The 22,071-nt window shown below is 37.3% G+C and overlaps 1 pseudogene; it reads left to right on the plus strand.

Moving 5' to 3' along the window:
- Positions 1–2,797: 2,797 nt before the first annotated feature.
- Positions 2,798–17,225, plus strand: LOC128931502 (uncharacterized; annotated as a pseudogene).
- Positions 17,226–22,071: the final 4,846 nt, after the last annotated feature.

A 22,071-nucleotide genomic window follows, 5' to 3' on the forward strand; every position in this document is an offset into this window, starting at 1 on the left:
TGAATTGTGTAATTATTTCATTATACATTACCACATAGTATCAGTAGAAATAAAGTGCACAGTAGATGTAATGTGCCTGAATCATTCCCAGACCATCCTCCCCTGCAACTCTAGTCCATGAAATAATTGGCTTCCATAAAACTGTTCCCTAGTGCCAAAAGGGACCTGACACGTCTCCTTGGGGACTGCTGACCTAGTAATTTTAGGATTGTTTTTAATAATTTTATGAAAAAATACTGGTAATTTGATAGGAATTTTGTTGAATCTGTATATTGCTTTGAGCGATATGGTAATTTTAATGATCTGGTTCTTCCAATCCATGAGCATGGATGGTTTTCCATTTGTTTATGTAATTTATAATTTTTCTTTATCTTTTCGTTTTTTTTTTTGGCATAGAGTATTACTCTGTTGCCCAGGTTGGAGTGCAGTGGCATGATCATGGCTCACTATAGCCTTGACTTCCCAGGCTCAGGTAGTTCTCCCACCCCAGCCTCCTGAATGGGTGGGACTACAGATGCATGCCACTTTGTCTGGCTAATTTTTGTAATTTTTGTGGAGATGGGATTTTGCCATGCTGCCCAGGCTCATCTTGAACTCCTAGGCTCAAGTGCTCTACTTTCCTCATCCTCCCACAGTGCTCGGATTGCAGATGTAATTCCTTGGACCCCCTATGATTTCTTTCATAATTATTTTGTAGTTCTCCTTGTGGAGATAATTTACCTCCTGGTTAAATGTATTCCTAGAAATTTTAATTATAGCTATTTTAAATGAGATTAAGTTATTGATTTGTTTCTCAGGCTGATTGTTATTGAAGTATAAAAATGCTACTAATTTTTGTACATTGATTTTTGTTTCCTATAACTTTAATGAACCAATTCATCAAATCTAGGGTTCTTTTGAAAAGTCCTTAGGGTTTTCTAAGTGTAAGATCATATAATCAGCAAACAGAGATGATTTCACTTTCTTTTTCAACCTGGATGACTATTATCTCTTTCTTTTGCCTGACCGCTGTAGCAAGGACTTCCACTACTCTGTTGAATAGGAGCAGTGAATGTGGGTGTCCTTTTCATGTTCCGGTTCTTAGGGGAATTGCTTTCACGCTTCCATGCTCAGCATGATGTTAGCTGTGGGTTTGCCATCTGTGTGGCTCTTATAGTTTTAAGACATATTCCTTTAACGCCTTGTTTGTTAAGGGGTTTTATCATGAAGCATTGCAAAATTTTGTCAAATGTGTTTTCTGCATCTATTGAGTTGATCATATATTTTTTGCTTTTAATTCTTTTTATGTAGTGAAAGACAGTTATGGATTTGCATATGTTGCAGCATCCCTTTATCCCTTGAATAAAACTCACTTGCTTGTGGTTTATTAACTTTTTGATGTGCTATTGGATTTAGTTTGCTAGCATTTTGCTGAGATTTGTATATCTACTTGCATCTCTGTTCAACAGGCATATTGGCCAGTAGTTTTCTTTTGCTGTTGTGTCCTTGTCTGGTTTTGGTATCAGGGTGATACTGGCCTCGTAGGATGAATTAGGGAGAATTTCCTCCTTCTCATTTTTTTTTGAAACAGTTTCAGTAAGATTGTTATCAGTTCTTCTGTGTATATCTGTAAGAAATTGGCTGTGAATCCATCTGGTCTTGGACTTTTTTGGGAGGACACTTTTTATTACTGACTCAATCTTACTACTCATTATGTGTTTTCTTAGTGTCAGTAGTTCTGCTTCTTCCTGATTTCTATTCACTGTCATCCAATAATATTACTGATATAATTTAGATATTTAAGAATTTCTTTAGACCTGTTTTATGGCCTAATATATGGTCTGTGGGGGTTCAATCAGGGTGGTAGGAAGAATTGTAAGAGGAATTGTAAAGAAAGTTATAGAAAATAGTCACAGACCTTCTTGAGAGCCTGGAAGGTTTGGTAAAAGCCTCAGGATAGAATTATGGCTGAAGGCAGCCTAATCCTCTTTTATCTAATAGCAAGAGTAAATAACAAAGGAATGTAAGGCAGTTTTTCCAAATAACTTGTTTATTCATGTGGTCCTAAAACTAACTTTTAATCATTCACTTTACTGAATGGCTGTCTGTGGGGGAGGTTGACCAGGGAAATTACCCACAAATGGAGTTTTCTTTAAACCTCAGAACTTGGCCTTTAATCTTTACCCTCTAGTGATGTTGACTCAAAGCCTTTGTCATTTAATGTGTGCCCAATAAAGGCCAGGAAAGGCAGTGTGTTGGGGCCCTTGGCCGTTAACTTCTTTGAATGAATGGTCTGGACACCCCAGCCCACTCTTTCAATTAAAGTCTGTGACTCAGTGAATTTATTCATCTGTTATTGGGTAGTGGTCTTTCTGTCAGACCCCAGCAGTGGTGCCACGTGTAAAGAGACTCATCAGTGGTTCCCCATCTGAGGTTTTGCTGTAATGGAACCTGAAGGAACCTCCAAATATGAAGGAAAACGGGACTGCATAGTCAATAATTCTTTTGAGCCCAGTTGGTATATCCGAATTTGGAGGGATGTTCAGGCTGGGTTTTCATCATGGGATAACAGTTATCAGCACAACAGAAACAGTATATGAAAATACTGAAACATCTGCTTAAAGCTAGTGGAGCCTCAGTTTCACAGACTCAATTAAAAGATATAATGCAAACTGTTGTTTCCCAAAGCCCATGGTTTCCGGTAGAAGTCACATAAGACATAAAGGTCTGGCAACAAGTGGGGAGAATTCTTAAATAGCATTATGCACAAGGGCAACACCCAGTTACATCATCACCAGGCCAAGATAACAAAGAAGAAATGGAGGTTTTGCCCGAGCCCCCTCATCCAATAAATAGGAAAAAGGACAAGGGACATGCTCCAGCTATGGGACCCTGTGTTAAGCCTGCAGCATTAAAAGGGGAGCTCGTAGTCGGACTGGTAGTCACAGACTTTCTTGAAAGGCCAGAATGTTTTGTAAAAGCCTCAGGATAGAATTATGGCTGAAAGTAGCCTAATTCTCTTTGAGCTAATAACAAGAGTTAACAAAAGAACGTAAAAGAGTTTATCTGAATAACTTTTATACTCATGTGGTCCTAAAACTAATCTTTAAGCATTTACTTTACCAAATGGCTCTGTCAGGGAGAGGTCAACCAGGGAAATTACCCATCAATATTGTTTGCTTTAGTCCTCAGAACATGGCCTGTAATCTTTACCCTCTAGTGGTGGTGACTCAAAGCCTTTGTCATTTAATGTTTGCTGAATAACGGCCAGGAAGGCCAGAGAGTGGAGGTCAGTGGCCATTAACTCCTTCAGGTGAGTGGCCCAGATACTCCAGCCTGCTTTTTCACTGAAAATCCATGTCTGAGTAAATTTATTCATCTGTTATGGGGTGAAGGTCTGCCCGCTGAACCTTGACAATGGTCTGTTTTGAAAAATGTTCTATCCATTGATGAGAAAAATGTAATTCTGCAATTTGGGGGCTGAATTTTCTGTAGCTGTTTTAGGTTTATTTGGTCTAGAATGCAATTCAAATCTCAGATTTCTTTATTGATGTTGTCTTTATTTCCTCAGTGATCTGTCTATTGCTATTAGTGGGATGTTGAAATCCCCAACTATTGTTGTTTATCTCTTCTTAGCTGTGGTAGTATTTGTTTTATGAATATGAGTGCTCTAATTTGGGGTGCATATATATTTCAGATAGTTACATCTTCTTGCTTAATTAATCCCTTTATATTTACATGACAATGCTCTTTATCTTTTTTCAGTGTGGATGATTTGCTTACTTTTGGTTTTCATTTGCATAAAATATCATTTTTTAATCCCTTTTTGTTGAGTCTCTAATGTCTTCACTAGTTAGATGTGTTTCTTGCAAACAGCAATATGCTGTATTCTTTTTTTAAAAAATAAAATCCATTCCTACAATTTATATATATAAGGATGTATTTCAAGGTTAATATTGATATGTGAGGTCTTCTGCCTGCAGTAATGATAATTGTCACCTAGTTACTTTGTAGTCTAAATTGTGTAATCTTTTTATAAAACCTGTGTGTGTTATAATCTTTGACATTTGTGATGGTGACTATGACCATCATATATTTAGAACTCTCTTGGGCATTTCTTGTACTATCAGTCTGGTGATGGCAAATTCCCTAAGAATTTGCTCCTCTGGAAACAATATTATTTCTCCGCCATTTGTTAAACTTAGTTTGGCTGGATGCCAAATTCTTGGCTGATGGTATTTTTCTTGAAAAAGACAAACAATAAAACCTCAATCTTTTTTGGACTTGCAAGGTTTCTGCTGAGAGGTTCACTGTTGAGCTAATGGAGTTTCTTTTATAAGAGATTAAACCATGTTTCCTTGCTGTTTATAGAATTTTTTCTTTCATGTTTACTTTATAAAGTATTATGAATACATACCTTGGTGAAGTCTGTCTTGCAGTGTATCTTATTGGAGTTATCTGAGCATCTAATAACTGGATGGATAGATCTCCAGTAAGGCTAAGGAAGTTTCCTAAATTATTTCCTCAAATGTGTTTTTCAAACCTTTGACTACTATTTCCTTTTCTCACTCAGGAGTTCCTGTGACTTGTAGATTTGGTATTTTACATCATCTATAATTTGAAAATTATATTAATTAGAAAAGTATTTTTTCTTTATTTCTTTATTTTTGTCTGGCTTAATTTGAATAATTTGTCTTCAAGCTCTGAAGTTCTTTCTTCTTCTTGGTTTAGTTCATTGATAAAGTTTTCAGCTGTATTTTGTAATTTCTTCAATGAATTTTTCATTTCCAGAAGTCTATTTTTAAATATTGCTTTCTCTATTGAATTTTTCATTCATATGGCAAACTTTTCTCTGATCTCTTTGTGTTGGTTGTCTACATTCTCTTGGACTTTATTTAGCTTCTTTCAAATTAACATTTTGCATTATTTCTTGAATAATTCCAAGAATTCATTTTGATTAGGATCCCATGCTGGAGAGATTGTGAGATCCACTGAGAGTTTTATTATATTGTATTTTCTTTTTTAGTATACCAGGATTATTTTGCTGGTTCCTTCTTATTTGAAAAAAAACCTATCTCATGATTTTTTTTTTTTCATTTACTTGTTTTTGGATGGGTTTACTCTCTCCTTGGAGGATATGCCTATAATGTAGGTTTTGTATGGTTGGTTCACTTTAGTGTGGGAGCTTTCGGTGGCAAAGCTCATTATGTGTTCTTTGGGCATAGATATCCTTGTGCAGTAGCTTTTTTAAATGCTGATTTTAGTACCAATGTACTGGTTTATGAGTAGACTCACTGCCTTTTGCAGGCCTGAGATTGCAGGGGTCTCAGTCAACTTATGTCATTCCTCAGTGGTGTGCATTTCTTGATTTGTGCAACTCAACTGGCAAGTCAGTAAGTGGTGCTTACAGGTAAGAGATGGCTACAGCAGAAGCACATGGGTATATGCTTGATCTCTGTTAACTAGAAAAAGCTGTTTTTGCTTCAGGCAATGAGCTTGTCTGTGAAATGCCTGTGCTCTGAGTTCTCTGCTTTCCTTCACATGAGGAACAAATGAAGGTGGAACTGGACTGCCAAGCTCATTCTTTGTACCCCAATGGCAAGGACAAATACCATCCCTGGTGTGGGCCTGGGGGTAGCTCCTGGTGAAATGTGCTGAGGTCTCTGTAGGCAGGGGGAGCTGGGTACCCCAGCTTCATGATCTGGGAAGACAGGAAATGAATCAACTTCCCTATCTCATCCCTATCCCAGGGCTCAAGCTCTCATCTCAGAGAGACACTGCCACAATGTAGCTGAGAGTTGTGGAGGATGCCTGCCCTGTGGCATCCATCAGTATGGCTTTGGTGTGGAATCTATTTCCACAGCCCCAAACAGACAGCTTTGTTGTTCACCTGTCCTCCACTACAGGAATCCTGCCACTTCACGTAAAGAGGAGGAAGGGCCCTGTCTTTTGTGTAATCCCAGGCCTGGTGGGCACACCACCAGTGGAGGCACAGCCACCCACTAATATCCCAGGAATGGCCATCCACAAGTGGCCCATTGCCTAATCACCCATGGGAGAAGCCACAGCATTTGCAGCAGGGGAGCAGAGGGAAAGTCCACATCTTCATGTCCATTCATGAGCACTGAGGCCACTTGCCTGCTGGAGTAGAACCACACTCTTTCCCCATAGAGATGAGCATAGCATTTACATCTCCACTGGAAAAGATGAAGTCACTATCTGCCCATAAACAAAAAGTGCTCAGGTACAGGAAAGTTAATACTTTGGTTTCCACTGGCTCTAGGTGTCCTCACTTGGCATGCTGCACTTTCTCTTTCTCTTCCTCTAGGAGCAGTGTACCCCAAGGGCCACATCACCAGGAATCCTACAGCTACTCAAGGTCTAGCCAGCTCTGTGGGTCTTCCACAATCTGAGCAGTGCTAGGAAATATTTTTGGGGAAATTTGGTCACGTGGAGACATAAATGCTAATGTTCTCTGGGTAGGAAACGGTCCCACAGTAGGTGTGCATCCCATATGGTGCATGCCACCACACTTCAGTTCTGGGGGTAGGAGAGGAAATGCCCTCAAGAAATTCCCAAATTGCTGCCCACATTGTGCCTTCAACCTGCAAGGGCAGAAAAGCTCTCTGATAATTCAGAAATCAGAAATATGGCTCAGAAGTGAGGGGATCCAAAAATATATCCACCTACCCTTTTATCAGAACACCAAGTCCCTTGGTTTTTGATCTCTGCCACACTCTTGTGTCCTCCTTTTTCTGTGCCCCAGCTTTCTCCTAAGAGTTTTCTCACGAGCTCTGGATCGCTCTCCTTAACATTTTATTTGTGTTTTACATATTCATAAGTAACTTTGTTCTTCTTTCTGAGAAAAACTGCCATCTTATTGCGCTAGCCAGCCATCTTGAAAAGAATTGTAAAAACCCACCATTTTAAAAAATACATACTTTGTATGGACTCAGACTCCCAAAGCTATTGCAAAGAAATTTGATGGCAATGTAATAATTGGTCACAATATTAATCACCCTTATTTTCTCTTTTTTTAAATAATTTATTAAAATGCTTTATTCTGGGGGAGGCAAAATGGTACCAAATTGGAGTATTTTGATATTCATAGGAAGAGTAGTCTTAAGTTTCAGTCCCATATTTAATTCTGGAGAACACATATCATCTTATAAGAAATATACTGATTAATCTGATTTTCCTTTCCCACACATGGGTATTGTATTTTTTGAAAAAAAAAAAAATTTAAAAAGGAAAATAAGGGAAAAAAGAAAGAAAGTAAGAGAGAAAGAAAAATGAAGGAGAGGAAGAAATAGGAAGAGGAAGAGGAAGAGAGAACGGGAGTGTAGCTTTATGCAGAATGCTAGAATGCAGTCTAAAAATGGTATTGAAAACCTCTTTTATGCCAATAATTGTGCTTAATAATGGAGACAGGAAAAACTGATGGAAGAAAATAACAAATAAGTAGTCAACAAATATTTCATTTAAACCTGTGACTAGGTGTGATGTGGTTCTGATACGAGTGTATATTTTGTGTATTTAAAGTGGAGAGTTATATAAATGTTTATTAAGTTTACTTGTTCTGGATCTGAGTTCAAGTCCTGGATATCCTTGTTAATTTTCTGTCTTATTGATCTATCTAATATTGATGTTGAAGTCTCCCACTATTATTGTGTGGGAGTCTAAGTCTCTTTATAAGTCTTATGTTTCTGAATGTTCCTGTATTGGGTGCATATATATTTAGGATCGTTAGCTCTTCTTGTTGCGCTGATCCTTTTACCATTATATAATGACCTTCTTTGCCTGTTTTGATCTTTGTTGCTTTAAAATCTCTTTTTTTAGAGGCGAGAATTGCAACTTCTGCTTTTTATTTATTTATTTATTTTTGCTCTTCATTTGGTTGGTAAATCTTTCTTCATCCCTTTGTTTTGAGTCTTTGTGTATCCTTGCATGTGAGATGGGTCTGGATGCAGCATACCGATGGGTTTCGGCTGTGTCTTTTGATTGGGGGATTTAGTCGATTTAAATTTAGGATTAATAATAATATATGTGAGTTTATTACTGCCATTTGATGTTAGTTGGCTGTTTTGCCCGTTAGTTTATATAAATTCTTCATTATGTTGATGTTCTTTACTTTTTGGTATATTTTTGGAAAAGCTAATACTGGTTGTTCCTTTCTATGTGTAATGCTTCTTTCAGAAGCTCTTGTTAAGGAGGCCTGGTGGTGATGAAATCTCTGAGTACTTGCTTGTTCACAAAAGATTTTATTTTTCCTTCACTTGTGAATCTTAGTTTGGCTGGATATGAAATTCTGGGTTGAAAGTTCTTTTCTTTAAGGATGTTGAATATTGGCCCTCACTCTCTTATGGCTTGTAGGGTTTCAGCTGAGAGATCTGCTGTGAGTCTGATGGGCTTCCCTTTGTGGGTAACCCGACCTTTCTCTCTGGCTGCCCTTAGCATTTTCTCCTTCATTTCAAACCTGGTGAATCTAACAATTATGTGCCTTGGGGTTGCTCTTCTTGAGGAATATCTTTGTGGTGTTCTCTGTATTATCTGGAGTTGAATATTATCCTGCCTTGCTAGGTTGGGAAAGTTTCCCTGAATAATATCCTGAAGAGTATTTTACAGCTTGAATTCATTCTCTTCATTGCATTCAGGTACACCTATCAAACATAGATTAGGTCTTTTCACATAGTCCCATGTTTCTTGGAGACTTTGCTCATTCCTTTCTATCCTTTTTTCTCTAATCTTATCTTCTCGTTTTATTTCATTAAGTTGGTCTTCGACCTCTGATATCCTTTATTCTGCTTGATCAACTCAACTGTTAAAACCTGTGCATACTTTGCAGAGTTCTTGTATTGTATTCTTCAGTTCCATTAATTCACTTATATCCCTCTCTATATTGTCTATTCTCATTAGCATTTTGTCAAACCTTTTTTCAAAGTTCTTAGTTTCTTTGCATTGGGTTAGAACAAGTTCTTTTAACTCCCAGAAGTTTCTTATTATCCACCTTCTGAAGCCTACTTCTGTTAATGTAACACACTCATTCTCCATCAGGCCTTGTTCTGTTGCTGATGAGGAACTGTGATCCCCTGTAGAGGGAGAGGTGTTCTGATTTTTGGGTATTCTCAGCCTTTTTAGGCTGGTTTCTTCCCTTCATTATAAATTATCCATCTGTCATCTTTGTAATTACTGACTTTCTAGTTAGGTTTCTGAGTGGATGTTCAATTTGTTGATTCGCAGTGCTAGAATCTGAGCAACCCACTGTGCTGGCTAAAACAGCGGCATTAAGATTGATGGTGCTTTTCTGCCTGGGATTGTCCAGTCTGGCTTCCTTCTTGAGTCTGTCCTTCAATCAGCTGAATAGGCAACTCTGCCTTCCCGGAGCTCCAAACGCTGGCCAAAAGAGGACGCAGTCCCATTTACTCTGCACCACGCTGAGGTGCCAGCAAAACTGCCATGTCGGCCGCAAGAGTCATGCTGATGACCCGTGGGGCTCCTCCACTGGGAATGTCCTAGTCCATGAGCAACAAAAATGCATCTGAAAGTGTGTTGTCCTCTCATTCTTTGCATTTTCACTGGGAGCTACAATCCCAAGCTGCTAGTGATCAGCCATCTTGGATCTCTCTCCTCACCCTTATTTTCTCATAACTCCATTCTGTCTACATCACTGTCAAATAAACATTCTAAAGCAGCAATGTGGAAGACTGAAACATACCAATATATTGATAGATCATCCAAAATAATCATTTAAACTTTAAGCATCACTTGTACCCAAACTTCACTAAATAGATAGATCTGGGTAATATGTCATTGAATTGAAAATATTTTAAAATCTTAAAGCACTATATCTAGAAATACCTGTTCTCTATAAGACAGCATGTATTACAAATATGACTTCCAGTTAATTCCTTCAGAAACTGGCAGGCATAGAAAAACAAAAATAAATAAATAAATAAATAAATAAATAAAATTTGAGAAAACATTTGTAAATACTTCTTGATAAATTTTTTCCTTAAAGGATAAAGTAAGCAGTAGAACTCAGAGCTTACAAATCTATGGAGAAAAGAAAAAGAAGGGTAATCATGTGAAGAAAGGTAATATTACATAGTTATACTGTGAGCACAAAGAGCTGGATAGAGAAATAGGCCAAAGGACAGTAATAGTCAATCAATTAGAAATGGAGTTTAATTTTTTTCTTAAAAAAAAAGTATCCCACACTTGTGCAATGAAATTCAACACCTGCTCAACCCATTCATCTTCCAAAGATTTATATTATGTTAAAACTTTCTTTGAATACAGAAGAAATTAAGCACTGAAACAGCTATAAAGTAGAAGAATCACATTGTTGTTTTAGGGTGGAAGGTAAGGATTCTCAATAAGTAGCTTCACTGCCAAATGCCCTTTGATGGCTTTTAGGTAATACCTAGTTATCTAAAGATCAAGTACACTGCTCTTGTATGTATCTTAGCTGCTCATTTGACTGACCCAATGGCTCTGGAAAGGTGTGCCTGAAAGCACTTGTCAAAATTAATCCTTAAGGCACTGAGATGCAAAAGCTCTGCAACTGATACCTTTAGAAATTAATACCAAATAGAGTATGATTTGACTGTTGATTTGAACTTGAGAAGGAAAAATTAGAAAAATAAGTAAATACCCTCTAGTATGGTAAGTCTTAAGGGAGTCCCATAACTTTTGTCTACTTTACTGATGTTTTATATTTAAACATAAGCATTTCAATGCCAGATACCTTTGTAGAGAATGTCCTGAATTGAATGCTGCCACCCATAAAAACATTATTTGCTTACCTATTAAAATAATTTAATGAGATTGACACATTCCTCTTCTCTGACATATACCACATTATACAGGAATAGAAACAGCAAACTAAAAATAAGAAGATTTTAAAAAAAAAAACAGAGTGAATGATGGGATTTAAGAGATACAATAAGGAATATCAGCTTTCTGACACTACCCTACTTAACCATATTTTAGAGACACTAATGCAGATTATAATGTCAAGTTCTGATCACCATGGCAACATTTATGCATGCAAAAGACAGTCACACAGTTATAAAATTTCTTGGTTTCACATTCTGGAGTCAGAGTTTAATCAGCTTTCTATCCTACTGGGAATGGAAAAAGTAGAGGAAGCATAAAAGGAGTCAGTATCTACTGAGAGTTGCAATCTGTCACTTTCATTTTCCTGAAGGCTAAATAATAAAGACCTTTCCTGGACTGGAGATTGGGATTTCAAGCAAAATTTCATCTCTTTTGCTGGCTCTAGTGAAATTCTGCCACACTTTCTTAATATAATAGGAGATAACCCTTAGAAAATGTCAAGGAAATTTTCCTTCCCCATTCAGTTAAATTGTTCCATTTTCTCCAAAGTACTGTAGATCTTTAAATTTTTAATACAGTTACTTAGTAAGGCTGAGAATATATTGTACAAAATACATACAGTCTATTGTAATATCTATTCTATTTTATCTAACTGTCATATAATTTTGGGGTAATTTTCCCTAACTGTGTAGTTTTCCAATTAGGGGGAACCAAGAAATACACATAAAGCAAAGAGGACGTCACCATGATATTTTGATACCATTAATTATTCAAGAATAGCGGTGTATACATAAGAGTCCATGATTGATTTATGTCTGTAAAATACTATATATCAAATATTTTTTTCTTATTACTAACAGACAAAATACGACATTCCTACCATATAATGAGACATACCAATTCTAAAGATCTAAATCAAACTAAGCAGGTTTTTAAGAGTTATGATTTTACAGAATCCACAAAATGTCACTTACACTTTCAGTTTATACAAGTGCAGTACTTATGTTCAAACTTGATAATTCTTATCTGTAACTAATAAATTATGATAAATAATAAATTTTTGATTGCATATATAATTAGGCTTATAGAGCAGCCATAAAGTTTTATTAATATAAAAGTACTAATCATGAGGTTTCTGAAGAACAAGGATGTATCTTAAACAAATGTATATTAATTTCTAATTTTCATTTAAGTGCTGGACACTTGGACCCTTCCTTCTTTCTCCTATGATTTGGCATTGCATTTTATTTATATCATCAGTTTCACAAAACATCATTCAATAATTTAATAATAATATGACTTCGAATAATGGTGCCAAAGAGGATATGTGATTCTTCTCTGAAGAAAACAAAGATTGAAATGGATAAAATTTTCAAAAACAATCACTGAGAATGATTTAAATGCTTTAAATGAGAATGGTAAAAACGAGTGGCCTTTGTTGCTTAGGGCTGCTCCTGCTCTCTGACTCTCTGCAACATGAACTTTGCTATATTTTCAAGATTTATAACTTTATCTTGAAAACAAGTGGCTTTCTTGCCACAGCAGTCAAACTCAATTCTGGATGGAGGGTGAAAAACCTGCATCTTTGCTGTCTCAATGTTTGAGTTTGGTTTGTGCAAGTATAAGGCCATAAATTGATGCAGAGTTCCTAAATATGAAAGAACAATAAAATGAATAGGATAAGTTCTCCACAGGTCACTGGTTGACTACTAATCTTTAATTGTGTGAGAGAGACCCAAGCAAGATAAAATGTGAAAAGCAAGGAAGATGGAGAATGGGCTGCAACTCATTCACGCATTACTCTATTATCAGAGGATGGAGTTCTTTAGGGTTAGAAATATATGGGCACAATCTCTGCCCATCACAGTCCAAGAGCTGAAAGTCAAAGCAAAGAAAGTATTACTTAAGCTATAATTGAAAAACAACTTATCGTACATGCTAACAATGTTAATTATTCTTTGTTAGAGACAATAAGTTAAAAGACTGTAGATGGCATATTCAGAGTTCTAAAAGAAAAAATTGTAAATCAAGATTTCATATTCATCAAAACAATCTTTTACAAATGAAAGCAAAATAAGGACAGTGTGAGATAAACAAAAACTGAGATTGTTTTTGTTAGTAGACATTCACTACAAAAATTTATGTAAATGTGTGTGTGTGTGTATAAAACCACAAATATTTATATGCATAATGTTAGTTGAAAGGAAGTGTAAGGAAATGAAGCTAATCTGGCTAAAATTTCCTACATTTTACTGAAATGAAATCAGTATTATCCAAAAATATATTGTAAAAAGTTAAACATATACATAAAAACTACAGCAGCCACTATGAAAAGCTCAAAAATATGGGTAAAAAAACAGCAGAGGAATTAAAATGATATGAAAGTATTGGTTTACAAGAAAAGGAAGAAGTAAAGAAAGATAAGAGGTACTCAAAAAGATAAAGTATACAAGAAATCAAATAGGAAAAGGGTAAATGTAAGTCAAGCCACATCATTAATTTCATTAAATGTGAGTGGATTAAGCATTCCATTCAAATGTCAGAGATGGGCAAACTGAATTAAAAAAGAGGATCCTACTTTCTAAAAGAGATAAGCTTGTAGTCCTACATAAAGCAAGTACTCAAAACAAAGAAACAACCCTACCATGTTGGAAGTATGAGAGAGACAATAGTAAACTAGAAAAGTTTATGAAGGTCAAAGCTGGACCAATTTAGTCACAATTGTTAAATAAATAAAGTAGTAGAGGATTTTAATCCAATAAAAGATAAAATCCATGAGTCTATTTTGATATAAACAAATATTGAATAAATATATGGGGTTGAACTGATAAATTTCCTATACAGAAAAATTCCAAATAATTTATCTAGATACTTCACTCTTAATGAGGTGAAGCATAACACCCTCATTCATTAATGGAGTCTGCACATAGTAACTTCCTTCTAAATAATACACTATAGTAAAGGGGGAAAGTGGACAAACCTAACAAAAACTATCTCAGTAAGGTTATCAAGGTCAACATTAACAGTGATAAGTCATGTTGATACAATGGGAATAATTGGATTCCAAGGTGGCAGGGGCTAATTGGTGGCACTCAACCATCAAAGGCAAGGTGGGCCTAGCTACTGTAATGGACAGCAGAGGAAAAGCAGTAACAAGAAGAGTTTGACTCATGTAGAGCTCTGGCATTTGCTAAATAATCACAGTGTTTCTAGAAGTGAAATTGATAGGAAATCTGCATAACTACTTAATTTATATAAGCAGAAAACTTCTAGGTCCAATGGACAAAAGACTAATTTGAATTATAAAGGACAGAACTACAGCCCCTCAATAAATTTCCAGACTTCAGCCAGTTTACAGATCCAGAACTCCTGGAATGAAGGGGAGGGCATTCCCCTTGGTGAAGGACTCCACTACACTACTGACAATTCATGCTATGAATATTTCTCCCATCCTTCTTTAAGGAGATCTCTAGTCTTTTACAAGGGTAACTGTGCATTGGGGAGGGAAATGATCAGAAATTTCAGGGACGACTGGACACTGGCTCTGAGCTGATGTTGATTCCAGGGGAGCCAGAACATAATTGTGGTCCTTCAGTTAAAGTAGGGGTTTATGGAGTTCACATAATTAATGTAGTTTTAGCTCAGGTATGACTTACAGTGGGTCCATTGGGTCACCAGACTCATCTTATGGTCATTTCCCTAGTGCCAGAATGCATAATTGGCATAGAAATACTTAGCTGCTGGTAGAATTCCCTCATTGGTTTCTTGACTGGTAAGGCAAGGGCTATTATGGTGGGAAAGGCCAAATGGAAGCCATTAGAGTTGCCTCTACCTAGAAAAATAGTAAATCTACAACATGATTGCATCTCTGGAGGGACTGCAGAGAATAGTGCCACCTTCAAGGACTTGAAAGATGCAGAGGTGGTTATTGCCACAGCATTTCCATTCAACTCTCCCATTTGGCCTGTGCAGAAGACAGATGGATCTTGGGAAATGACAGTGGATTATTGAAAGCTTAACCAAGTGGTGACTCCAGTTGCAGCTGCTGTACCAGATTTAATTTCATTGCTTGAGCAAATTAACACATCTCCTGTTATCTGGTATGCAGCCACTGACTTGGCAAATGCCTTTTTCTCAATTCCCGTCCATAAGGCCCACCAGACACAATTTGCCTTCAGCTGGCAAGGCCAGCAGTATACATTTAATGTCCTACCTCATGGATATATCAACTCTCTGGCTTCGTGTCATAATTTTATTCAGAGAGATATTGATTACTTCTTGCTTCCACAAGATATCACACTGATCCATTACATTGATGACATTATGCTGATTGGATTCAGTGAGCAAGAAGTAGCAAACACACTGGACTTATTGTTGAGACATTTGTTTGCTACAGAATGGGAAATACATCTGACTAAAATTCAAGGACCTTCTACCTCAGTAAAACTTCTACGGGTCCGGTGGTTTGGGGCCTGTTGAGATATTCCTTCTAAGGTGAAGGGTAAGTTGCAGCATTTGGCTCCTCCTACAACTGGGAAAGAGGGACAATGCCTGGTGGGTCTATTTGGTTTTGTAGGCAGCACATTTTTTCATTCAGGTGTGTTACTCCAGGCCATTTATTCAGTGGCCCTAAAGGCTTCCAGTTTTTAGTGGGGTCCATAACAGAAGAAGGCTCTGCAACAGGTCCAGGCTGCTGTGCATGCTGTTCTGCCACTTGGGCCATATAACCCAGCAGATCCATTGGTGCTCGAGATATCAGTGGCAGATAAGGATGGTGTTTGGAGCCTTTGGCAGTCCCTTATAGGTGAATCACAGCTGAAGCCCCTAGGATATTTTAGTAAGGCCCTACAATCTTCTGCAAATAACTACTCTCCTTTTGAGAGACAGCTCTTGGCCTGTTACTGGGCTTTGGTGGAAACTGAACGTTTGACTATTGGTCATCAAATCACCATGCAACCTGAACTGCCTATTATGAATGAAGTGCTTTCTGATCCATCTAGCTCTAAAGTGGGTCATGCACAGCACCATTCCATCATCAAATGGAAGTGGTATATACAGGATCGGGCTTGAACAGGTCCTGAAGGCACAAGTAAGTTACATAAGTGGCTCAAACACCCATGGTCTTTACTCCTGCCATCCTACTTTCTCTTCCCTACCTTACACTAATGGCCTCATAGGGAGTTCCCTATGATCGATTGACAGAGGAAGAGAAGACGAGGGCCTGGTTCACAGATGGTTCTGCATGATATTCAGGCACCACCCGAAAATGGACAGTTATAGCGCTACAGCCCCTTTCTAGGACATCCCTGAAAGAAAATGGTGAAGGGAAATCTTCACAGTGGGCAGAACTTCCAGAAGTTTATCTGGTTGTGTACTTTGCACAGGAAAAAAGGCCAGATATGCAATTATATACTTATTCATAGGCTATAACCAATGGTTTGGCTGGATGGTCAGGGACTTGGAAAAAGCATGATTGGAAAATTGGTGACAAAGAAATCTGGGGAAAAGATATGTGCATGGACTTCTCTGAGTGGTCCAAAACCATGAAGATATTTGTATCCCATGTGAGTGCTCACTAACTGGTGACCTCAGCAGAGGAGGATTTTAATAATAATCAAGTGAATAGGATGACCTATTCTGTGGACACCATTCAGCCTCTTTTCCCAGCCACCCTTGTCATCATTGCCCAATGGGCCTATGAACAAAATAGCCATGGTGTCAGGGATGAAGTTTATGCATGGTCTCAACAACAAGGACTTCCACTCACCAAAGCTGACCTGGCTACAGCCACTACTGGGTTCCCAATTTGCCAGCAGCAGAGAGCAACTCTGAACCTTCAATGTGGCACCCCCATTCTTTGGGGTGATCAGCCAGCTACTTGGTAGCAGATTGGTTGTATTGGACCTCTTCCATCATGGTAAGGGCAGATGTTTGTCCTCACTGGAATAGATACTTACTCCAGAAATGAATTTGCCTATCCTACATGCGACACTTCTGCCAAGACTACAATCTGTGGACTCATAGAATGCTTATCCACTGTCATAGTGTTCCACACAGCATTGCCTCTGACCAAGGCACTCACTTTATGACTAAAGACATTCAGCAGTGGGCTCATGCTCATGGAATTCATTGGTCTTACTATGTTCCCCATCATCCTGAAGCAACTGGATTAACAGGCTGGTAGAATGGGCTTTTGAAATCACCAACTAGGTGACAATACCTTTCAGGGCTGGGTAAAAGTTCTCCAGAAGGCTATGTATGCTCTGAATCAGCTTCCAGTATATGGTATTATTTCTCCCATAACCAGGATTTGTGGGTCCAGGAATCAACGTGTGGAAGTGGAATTGGCTTTATTCATCATCACCCCTAGTGATCTTCTAGCAAAATTTTGCTTCCTGTTCACGTAGCATTACTTTCTGCTGGCCTAGAAGTCAGTTCCAGAGGGAGGAAGGCTGCCATCAGGAGACACAACAACAATTCTATAAATTGGAAGTTAAGATTACCACCTGGACACTTTGGGTTTCTCTTAAGTCAACTGGCTAAGAAGGGAGTTAACAGTGTTGGCTGAGGAGACTGACCAGGATATCAAGATGAAATGAGTCTATTACTCTACAATGGAGGGGAGCAAGAGTATGCAAGGAATACAGGAGATCCATCAGGGCATCTCTTAGTATTACCATGCCCTGTGATTAAGATCAGTTGGAAATTAAAACAGCCCAATCTTGGCAGGACTACAAATGGCCCAGATCCTTCAGGAATGAAAGTTTGGGTTACTCAACCAGGAAAAAAAGCCTTGACTTGCTTAGGTGCTTGCTGAACCAAAAGGAATAGATAGTCATCAGTACCAGCTATGACCATATGATCAGCTGGAGAAATGAAGACTGTAACTGTCATGAGTATTTCCTCCTTCTTTAAAACATGTTGGTGCATGTATATACTTGTACTAAAAAATCTTCATTTTCTTTATTGTGTAACATAAGATTTATTGACTTCATATCAGCATTTAATTATTGTTAACTTTATATAATAGTTTTTTTGTTGAAGACTGGAGTGTTTCCAGTTGGAAGAAGGATATTTGTATTATGCTAGGTATAATTATGGCCTTACTATTGTCTTTATTTGAAGATTATGTTTGATCTCAAGAGATGTATATAGCTTCGAGTTGACAAGAGGTGGACTTGTGATGGTTAATGCTGAGTGTCAACTTGATTGAATTGAAGGATGCACAATAGTTATCCTGGGTGTATCTGTGAGGGTGTTGTCAAAGGAGATTACCATTTCAGTCAGTGGGCTGGGGAAGGCAGACACACTCTTAATCTGGGCAGGCACCATCTAATCAACTGCCAGTGAGGATAGAATAGAGAAGCCTGACTAATACAATGTCTGAGAAGAAAATTTTTGAGGTTTTTTTTTGTTATCTCTTTTCTCTGGTGCTAGGAAAGGCATAAGATATTAGGACTAAAAGATGCTTAGCATTTAAGGATTCTTGATGATTTTTAAATAGATATATTTCCTTAACAACTAGTGGCACACAAAATATGTCATAATAGGTCCAGAAAAGGCACCAGCTATCAGGTATATGTCAATCCCAAATTCTAGCAAAATATCACTCTTGAAACCATTTACCATACATTTTGGTAAGTTTATTCCCAATATTCACAATTCCAGAATTAGTACAAATTTCAACACCCTCTCAGTCACTTTCTGAGTAAAGAGTTGAGTGATGAGAAAAGGAAGAGGAGTGTACAACTATCCTGTCTTTAAGTGGTGACTGAAATGAAATAGGCAGGGTATTGGGATAGTGTGTATGTTGGGAATAGGGGTGAAGTTGAAGACATCCAAACACCTCACCTATTCTGTCAAAGAGTTATTTAAGCTTATGTATTATGGTTTAAGTGCATCTAGATAATATTTTATTTATTCATTTTATTCACTTATCTCCACAAGCCAATGTTCTGCATAAGCTGTAAGGGCAAAAGACATTTGAGCAAATACAATTAACAGTGCCAAGGGTGCATGGATGCTTGCACACTCACACCAGTGCCCCATGGCTGCTGGCATGCTCAAGGTAGCACAGACCCAGCTGCCACCACCCTGATGAATTGCCTTGACTGACAACCTCAATCAGATTATTGTAACCAGTAGACTGAGAACAGCTTGGCCCATCCAGTGCAGCAGTTTCCTAATCTCCAGGGGCCAGAGAAAAAAGTTGGATGGCATGGTATCAACAACCAAATTTAAAGCTTACAGCATGAGAGTGCTGAGCTGAGCCTTGACCATGTGATTCCTTACAAAAATGAAGCCATTTGACTCGACCCACTTTATGCTACAATCAAAACTCCAAGGGCATCAAAGAAGATAAAAACAAAGCATTCCATCCAAAGAATAGCAACTTTAAAGATTAAGGAAACATCAGCTCACGCAGATGAGAAAGTACCAAAACAAGAACTCTGGCAACTTAAAAAGCCAGAGAGTTTCTTACCTCCAAATGACCACATTAGTTCCCCAAAGGTGTGTCTTAAGATAGCTGAAATTACAGACATTAAATTTATAATATGGATAGGACTGAAGATCATTTGAGATTCGAGAGTAAGTTTAAACCCAATCCAAGGAATACAATAAAATCAAACATGAGATGAAAGACAAAATGGCCATTTTAAGAAAGAACCAAACTGATCTGATAGAGCTGAAAAACTTACTCCAATAATTTCATAATACAATCACAAGTATTAACAGCAGAATAGGTCCACAACATCAGGAAGAAATCTTAGATCTCTAATACTGTTTCTCCAAGTTAACTCAGTCAGATAAAAATAAAGAAAAGAGAATGAAAAACAATGAATAAAACCTCTGAAAAATGTGGGATTATGTAAAGAGAACAAATTTATTACTCACTGGGATCCCTGAAAGAAATAAAGCAAATTGACAAACAAATTTGAGGATATTGTCCACAAAAATTTCCTTAACCTTTCTATGGAGACCAACATTCAAATTCAAGGACTGCAGAGAAACTCTGCAAGATACCAAATGAGATGACTATCCACAAAACACATAATCATCAAATTCTTCAAGAAAAAAACATTAAAGACATCTAGTGAGAAAGGGCAGGTAACCTACAAAGGAAACATCATCAGGCCAACAGCAGAACTTTCTGCAGAGATCCTACCAGCCAGAAAACACTGGGGGCCTATATTTAGCATTTGTGAAGAAAAGAAACTCCAATCAAAAATTTCATATCCAGCCAAAGTAAGCTATGGAAGTGAAGGAGAAATAAGATTCTGTTTAGACAAGCAAATGCTCATGGAATTATGATGGAATTAGTTCCCATCAGACTTGTCTTACAAGAAATCGTTAAAGAAACACTGAATATGGAAATGAAAGACCACTACGAGCCACCAAAAAACACACTTTAAAACATAGACTGTTGACACTATAAAGCAACTACACTATCAAGTAGGCAAAACAACTAACAACATAATGACAGGATCAAATATGCATATATAAATATTTATCTTGTATGTAAATGGGCTAAATGCCCTAATTAAAAGGCACAGAATGGCATGCTGTATAAAGAAGCAAGACCCAATGGCATACTGTCATCAAGAGACCCATCTCACATGCAATAATCCTCATAGGCACAAATAAAAGGGATGGAGAAAAATCTACCAAGCAAATGGAAAAAAATAAAAGAAAAAAGTAGGACATGCAATTCTAATTTCAGACAAAACAGACTTGAACCAACAATGTTCAAAAATGACAAAGAAGAGCATTACATAATGGTAAAGGGTTCAATACAATAAGACTTTACTATCCTAAGCATATATGCACCCAACACAGGATTATGCAGATTTATAAAACAAGTTATTAGAGACCTGAAAGAGAATTAAATTGCCATATGACAATAGTGGAAGACTTCAACAACCCACTGAAATTAGACTGGTCATTGAGGCATAAATCTAATAAAGATATTTGGGAACTCAAAAAGATGTTTGACCATATAAACCTAACATCCACAGAACTCTCCACTCAAAAGCCACAGATAATGCATTCTCACCTACACTTGGCACACACTAAAAAATTTATCACAAAATTGGACATAATCCACAGCAGATTAAAAAAATAAAATAAAATAGAAATTATACCAATCACCAACCACATAGCACAATAAAAATAGAAATCAATACTGAGAATAATTACTCAAATCCGTACAATTACATGGAAATTAACCTGCTCTGAATGACTTTTGGGGAAATAATCAAATTAAGCCATGAATTAAGAAATTATTTTAAACTAATGAAAACAATGATAATGCATACCAGTATCTCTGAAACACAGATAAAGCAATGTTAAGATGGAAGTTTATCACACTAAAGACCCACATCAAAAAGTCAGAAAGATTTTACATGACAACCTAATATCACACCTAGAAAAACTAAAAAAAACAAGAGCAAAGCAACCCTAAAACTAGCAGACGACAAGATATGATCAAAATTAGAGCTGAACTGAATGAAATTTAGACATGAATAACCATGCAAAAGAATAAGGAATTTGGGACCTGGTTTTGTGAAAGAATAAATTAGATTGCCAGACCGCTGCCTAGACTAATAAAGAAAAAAAGAGAAGATCTAAATAAACACAGTGAAAAATGACAAAGGAGACATTACCCTTGAGCCCACAGAAATACAAAACACAGTGACAATTATTAAGCCTCTACGCACACAGACTAAAAACCTACAAGGAATGGATAAATTCCTGGAAATATATAGTCTCCCAAGATTGAACCAGGAAGATACTGAATTGCTGAATAGACCAATAATGACTTCCAAAATGGAAGCAGTGATAACAAGCATTCCAACCAGAAAAAGCCCATGACAAGATAGATTCACAGCAGCCTAAGTTTACCAGATAAACTGGTATCAATAAAGAAAAGCTGGTAACATTCTTATTAAAACTGTTTTTAAAAAATTGAGGATGACTGACTCCTCCTTCATTCATTTGATGAGGCCAGCATTATCCTGACACTAAAACCTGGCAGAGACACAGCAAAAAAGGAAATCCTCAGGCCAACTTCTCTAACAAACATCGATGCAAAAATCCTCAACAATTATTAGCAAGCTGAATCCAGCAATACATCAAAAAGAAAATCCACCACAATGAAGTAGGCTTTATCCTGAAATGCAAGGCTGGTTTGATATATGCAAATCAATATACGTGATTCATTACATAAACAGAAGTAAAAACAAAAGCCACGAT

This window comes from Callithrix jacchus, chromosome 3 (assembly GCF_049354715.1).
Source record: "Callithrix jacchus isolate 240 chromosome 3, calJac240_pri, whole genome shotgun sequence".
NCBI classification, from domain to species: domain Eukaryota; kingdom Metazoa; phylum Chordata; class Mammalia; order Primates; family Cebidae; genus Callithrix; species Callithrix jacchus.